A 7,741-nucleotide genomic window follows, 5' to 3' on the forward strand; every position below is an offset into this window, starting at 1 on the left:
AAAAGCCTTAACATACCTCAAGTGCCGAATTCGTGTCACGAATCTTTAAGATAGTTCCTTCCCTTTTTGCAAAGTTCCGTAATGTTCACCATCTAGCAATGATGCAATATTCATAAGTAAGCGAGTTTGTGGACATTCAAATTATTATAGGTATATCATAGACCCTAAACTCACTCATATCTCTAATCAAACGTCAAATCTTGATATAATTTATATGCCAATTTGTTAAATTTCAAGCCAAGAATTTAATCTTAATTTCTTAAATACACTAAAATTCAATGTTAGATCATATAATATATATCCAATAATTAATTACCTATCTCAATATATCAAACTAGTAAATTAATTTTGTAAATGAATAAAATAAGAATAATTCCACCCATTAACGATTCACAACGTCGCAAGCCTGCAACGTTTTCCTCCTAATTGCCATTCTGTAACAAGTGACAATTTTCCAACTTGTTTGTCAAATGCCAATCATTGGCAATCATTGCCCAATGATTGGCTCAATACTTTTCCCATCATTCTTATGCAAAAATTAATTATACGGGAGGGAAATTTGCAGATCAAATTTCTTGATTTCACACTACGTCTAGCGATTAGGATTTTATTAGACTATCACATAATAACCACACTAACGTCCCTAGATATCCCAATCCGTGATAATAAATAAATTCTCAACTCACTATACACTACATCTTACCCATGAAAACAAAAAAAACACCCTTAATAAACAACATAAGAATAAAATAATAACAACAATCTAATGCCCTCTGACAACCTATTTTAATATGAAGAATTGAGAAAGAATGAAAATTGCTTGCGTTTACCTGAGCAATTCTTATTGTTTTTCCTCTCGTTGGTCGCTTACGGTAAGTTTCTGCCTCCACCCCTTTTATTTTCTGAACAAGAGTATGTTAACCGTGAAACCCCACTAATCTTTATCTATATTACTTATTTAATAAAAGTTTCATCAACTAGGTACTTGTAGTTATCAATAGTTAAAATACCCCCTTTAGTTTTTTCAGAAAGAGTCAAAATAGTCTTAATTCTCAAAACGACCTAGCGGGTCGTTACATCACCTACCACTTAAACAAACGTTCGTCCTCAAACGGGAAAATAAAAGAGTTAACCTGAATGATCAAAAAGATGAGAATATTTACTCCTCATGTCTGACTCTGCCTCCCATGTAGCCTCCTCCACTGGACGATGCTTCCACTGAACCTTTACTGAAGCAATCTCCTTGGACCTTAGCTTCCGAATTTCCCTATCAAAATTGTTGACCGGCTCTTCCTCAAAAGTCAAATTCTGATCAAGTAACACTGAATCCCATTGAATCACATGATCACCACCCTGATGATACTTCTTAAGCATTGAAATATGAAATACAGGATGGACACCTGACAACCCAGGTGGCAAAGCCAACTGATATGCCACCTCACCAATACGCTCCACAACCTCGAAAGGACCAATGTACCTTGGACTCAACTTGCCCTTCTTTCCAAATCTCATCACACCCTTCATGGGTGAAACCTTAAGTAAAACCCTCTCTCCAACCATAAACTCCAAATCACGAACCTTCCTATCTGCGTAACTCTTTTGCCTGCTCTGAGCCATGAGAAGTCTATCTTGGATCAACTTGACCTTGTCCAAGGACTCCCTCAACAAATCTGTACCCCAAGGTCTAACCTCAAATGCGTCAAACCAACCAATTGGAGATCGACATCTCCTACCATACAAAGCCTCAAATGGTGCCATCTCAATGCTCGAATGATAACTATTATTGTAAGCAAACTCCGCTAATGGCAAGAATTGATCCCACTGACCACCAAAGTCAATCACACACGCCCGCAACATGTCCTCAAGAACCTGAATAGTCCGCTCAGACTGACCATCAGTCTGAGGGTGAAAGGCTGTACTAAGATCCACCCGAGTGCCCAACTCTTTCTGCATAGACCGCCAGAAATGAGATGTAAATTGGGTGCCACGATCTGAAATAATAGATATAGGAACCCCATGCAACCGAACTATCTCCCGAATATAAATCTTGGCTAACCTTTCTGAGTTATAGGTAGTCTGAACTGGTACAAAGTGTGCAGACTTAGTCAGTCGATCCACGATGACCCATATAGCATCAAACTTACCCAAGGTACGTGGCAACCCTACCACAAAGTCCATAGCAATGCGCTCCCACTTCCACTCAGGTATGGGCATCCTCTGAGTCATACCTCCAGGCTTTTGGTGTTCATACTTCACTTGCTGACAATTCAAACATCGAGATACAAAATCTACTATGTCCCTCTTCATACGACACCACCAATAGTGTTGCTTCAAGTCACGATACATCTTAGTAGCCCCCGGATGAATAGAGTACCTCGAACTATGAGCCTCCTCCATGATCAATCTAGTCAAATCACCTGTACGAGGAACACATATACGACCCTTAATCCTCAAAACTCCCTCACTATCAAGAATTGCAGCCTTGGCTTCTCCTTTTAACACCTTGTCCCTAATCTTACATAAATCACCATCATCAAACTGTTGAGCCCGAATCTGCTCCAACAAGGATGACCTAGCCTCCATATAAGCCAACACCTTACCAGATTCTGAAATATCAAGTCTCACAAAGCTATTGGCCAGGGATTGGACATCCCTAGCTAAGGGACGCTCGCCAACCTGTAACATGGCTAGGCTACCCATACTTACCGCCTTCCGACTCAAGGCATCTGCTACAACATTTGCTTTGCCTGGGTGATAAAGAATAGTCATATCGTAGTCTTTGAGCAACTCCAACCATCTCCTCTGCCTCAAATTTAGATCCCTCTGATTGAATATATACTGGAGACTACGATGATCCGTGAACACCTCACAATGCACACCATAAAGATAATGCCTCCAAATCTTTAATGCAAACACCACAGCCGCCAACTCTAAATCATGAATAGGGTAGTTCTTCTCATGAACCTTTAACTGCCTCGAAGCATAAGCTATCACCCTTCCCTTCTGCATCAACACACAACCAAGACCAACCCGAGAAGCATCACAATATACGACAAAACCCTCTCCCTCCACGGGTAGGGTCAAAATCGGAGCAGTAGTCAATAAAGTCTTGAGCTTTTGGAAACTAACCTCACATTCGTCAGACCACTGAAAAGTCACCTCCTTCTGTGTCAATCTAGTTAATGGAGATGCAATGGATGAGAAACCCTCAACAAACCGTCGATAATAACCTGCAAGGCCCAAGAAACTCCGAATCTCAGTAACTGAAGTAGGTCTGACCCAATCTCTAACCGCCTCAATCTTCTTAGGATCCACCATGATACCCTCCTTGGACACTACATGTCCCAAGAATGCTACCGAACTAAGCCAAAACTCACACTTTGAAAACTTTGCATAAAGCTTCTTCTCCTTTAGAATCCCAAGAACAATCCTCAAATGATGCTCATGTTCCTCCTTAGTGCGTGAGTATATCAATATATCATCTATGAAGACAATAACAAAGGAATCTAAATACGGTCTGAACACTCCATTCATCAAGTCCATAAAAGCTGCTGGGGCATTAGTCAGTCCGAAAGACATCACCAAAAACTCGTAATGACCATAACGTGTTCGAAAAGCCGTCTTAGGGATATCCTCCGCCCTAACCTTCAGCTGATGATAGCCAGATCTCAAGTCAATTTTGGAGAAAACTGAAGCACCCTGTAACTGATCAAATAAATCATCAATACGAGGTATCGGATACTTATTTCTGATGGTTACCTTGTTCAACTGCCGATAGTCAATACACATACGCATAGATCCATCTTTCTTCTTCACAAATAACACTGGAGCACCCCAAGGAGATACACTTGGTCTAATAAAACCTTTGCTCAACAAATCCTGCAGCTGCTCCTTCAACTCTTTCAATTCAGCTGGTGCCATACGATAAGGAGGAATGGAAATAGGCCGAGTGCCTGGCTCCACATCAATACAAAAATCAATATCTCGATCTGGTGGAAGACCTGGCAAATCGGTCGGAAATACTTCTGAAAATTCACTCACTACTGGAATAGACTCAAGCATAGGAGTCTCAATACTAGTATCTCGAATGTGGGCCAAGTACGCCAAACATCCTCTCTGTACCAACTGACGAGCCTTAAGGAATGATATCACACCCTTAGAAGGATGACTAAGAGTACCTCTCCATTCTACTATAGGAATTCCAGGCATAGCTAAAGTGATGGTCTTGGCATGACAATTTAAAATTGCGTGGTAAGAAGATAACCAATCCATACCAAGAATCACATCAAAATCTATCATATCTAAGACCTTTAAATCTGCATGAGTGTCATACCCCATCAAAGTAACAGTACATAAACGATACACTTGATCTACAACTACAGAATCCCCGACAGGAGTAGAAACACGTATCGGCAAATCAAGAGACTCACACAATATATCCAGACTAGGAGCAAAATATGTGGACACATAAGAATAAGTAGAGCCTGGATCAAATAATACAGTAGCTGGTCGATGACAAACCGGAATAATACCTGTGATAACCGCATCTGAGGCTTCAGCCTCTGGCCTACCTGGAAAAGCATAACAGTGAGAACGACCTCCATCAGATTGTGAACCTCCACGACCACCACCTCGACCAGAAGGAGAACCACCTCTACCTGAATGAGAACCACCTCTACCATTCTGTGCACCACCCCTAGCTGGTCGTTGTGCAGCCCTGGAAGTCGAAGCCTGAGAACCCTGATGTAAGCCACCACGTCTGGTCCTAGGGCAGTCTCTCACAAAGTGTCCCATATCACCACACTCAAAACAGCCCCTACGAGACGCAGGCTGATGAGAGTAACCTGAATGACCAGAATGCCCTCCACGAACTACAGGTCTAGAAGATGAACCGTGCGAAGTATGCACAGAGCTCGAAGAGTTATGCCCAGCGTAACCAGCCTCAGACGCTGGTATAGCAGCATGAATGGGTCTGCTGGGCTGAGGGTGACAGCCTCTGCCCAAGTAACCCGACTCCTAGGCGGAGCACCACCATAATCACCTGAATAACGAGTCCTCTTGCCCTCTCGCTGCTCAAATCCCTCACGCCGAATCATCTCCAACTCCTTAGCAGCATCTACCACTTTCTGGAATGGAACACCAGAAGCAGCAACCTGAGAAACTCCTAGACGGATCGGAATAATCAACCCCTTAACAAACCTTCTCAGTCTCTCAGCCTCTGTGGGAAGTATCATCGAAGCATGCCTAGCCAAGGCATGAAATTTACCCTCATACTCTGCAACTGACGTAGCATTTTGCTGCAAACCCTCAAACTCGACCCTCTTGCGCTCCCTCTCACTGCGTGGAACAAATTTGGATAGAAATACCTGAGTAAACTGAGTCCAGGATAGTGGATGGGATCAAGCTGGCCTACTACTAATATAATCCCTCCACCACTGCTTAGCAGAGCCAGTATATCTGAAACGCTGTGTAGTCAACTCCATGCGACTCCACTAATCCAAGATTATGCAACCTCTCATGACAACTAACTATGAATTCATATGCATCCTCAGCTAAGTCACCAGTATAAGTAGGAGGATTCATTAGTCTGAACATCCCAAACATCTCTTGCTCATCAATAGTCATAGAAGGCCTGTTCACCAAATGTGATGTCATATCTGGAAACTCCATACTATCCAAACGAGGAGCTACAGCGGCAGCTGACTGAGTCATGGGAGTCTGAGAATCTGGAGCAACTATCGGATCTGGAGTTTGACCTCCAACACGGGTCTGTGAGCCATCAGAAGTGACAGGCAAAGCTCCTTCCTGGGCCATCCCCTCTAGGATTCCTAACATACGAGCCAAGGTATCTTGAAGCATTGGGGGGACAATATTACTGGGTGGAGTCTGAGCTGGCCCATCACCCTCGACACGATCTTGCACATCCCTATGAATAACCTCTGCATCAGGAGGTACAGTCCTATCACGACCCTGGGTAGCTATTGGTACTTGACCATCCATATGTGCTGCAATATGGCCCCTACCCCGACCTCGATCTCGTCCCCTAAGCAGGCGCAGGAATAGGATCCTTACCACCACTTGCCGATGTACGATTCCTCGCCATCTGAGAGAGAGTGATATCAAGATTAGAATTTCTACAAGGTCAAGTGTGCACGATAATGAATAAAAGAACAGAATATTTCCTAAATGTCCTATAGCCTCTCGAAGATAGGTATGGACGTCTTCATACCGATCCGCAAGACTCTACTAGACATTGCTCTTGTACTCTTGAGACCGATGAACCTAGGGCTCTGATACCAATTTGTCACGACACAAATTTTGCAAGTCGTGATGGCACCTATGTTCCCAACCAATAGGTAAGACAACCCAACATATTAACCCTACTAAACCAACAAATGAGTAAAAAAAAAAGCTAACACTTAGCAAGAATCTCCAACCTTGAGTTCCTTATAAGTATGAAATGCGGAAGATAAAATATATCACCCCAAGAATTGGTATCTTAAGTACAAGAGCTTCTAAAATTCGATGCAAGTCTGAAAGTAAATGACAAATCTAACATAAGGGATATCCTGTCTGAATACTAATAACAGAATAAATAAAAGATAGAGGGAGGTGTGGGCCACGGAACAGCCAAGCAGCTCACCACAACTCCAAGAACTTCAAGCTCGGACTCAACTTGCTCCACGAGATGTACTCCTACTCGGAATCGAACTGCACCATTAAGAGTGCAACAAGTGTAGTATGAGTACGAAACCACGTGTACCCAGTATGTCTCATTGACCGACAACGAAGAAGTAGTGACGGGAGTTATATAAGAAAATAAATTCTTAAATTATATAAGCATATACATATATATATATTACACTTACTATTTAAGTTTCATCAATAAAGGAAATCAACATTTAAGTATTTTCCAAATGCCAAACGAAACATATAATCATCAAGAATGAATGATGGGATGAAATGCAATGCAATATGATACCATGTAATGATATGTCTCAGAATACCCAGTACTCACTCAACCGTATATACATGATACTCCTCGGAAATACATCGAGAGACCCATGGGGAACTCGCGAGGTCCATATACCGACACGGACGATCTCCACGAGTCTGTGCGGACGATCTCAACGCACTATCATAACATCAAACAATTTCCGCACGGACGGTTTCCACGTGCCCAAATTACAATCTTAGCATCTCACCATCCCCAGCACGGACGATCTCCACGTGCCCAACTTATACTCAATTTCATGTCAATGCATGTATACAATATCATTTCAATATAAGGGGATAATGATGCATCTCACTCAATCAATATTAACATAATACATAACAACCTCAATTATCACAACTATACGGGTGTAATAAAGAAAACACAATCACACAAAAATTTCAAGTCAATAATATATCAGATAACGCCCATATGCTTTGGAAATTCTCAAATTACAATCCGCATTATATAGTAGAAAATTTTCCGTTTTATAACACCGGTACACGTACCAATGCCCGTCACACCATTGATACGAGACCCCACTTCCGCCCTTACCCCTTTGTCTATTTTCATTTTTTTTAAATCTTTAATTAGGAAAATATCCTTCAACAAGTCTAAAAAGCCTTAACATACCTCAAGTGCCGAATTCGTGTCACGAATCTTTAAGATAGTTCCTTCCCTTTTTGCAAAGTTCCGTAATGTTCACGATCTACCAATGATGCAATATTCATAAGTAAGCGAGTTTGT

The sequence above is a fragment of the Solanum pennellii genome, chromosome 1, assembly GCF_001406875.1.
Source record: "Solanum pennellii chromosome 1, SPENNV200".
NCBI lineage: Eukaryota > Viridiplantae > Streptophyta > Magnoliopsida > Solanales > Solanaceae > Solanum > Solanum pennellii.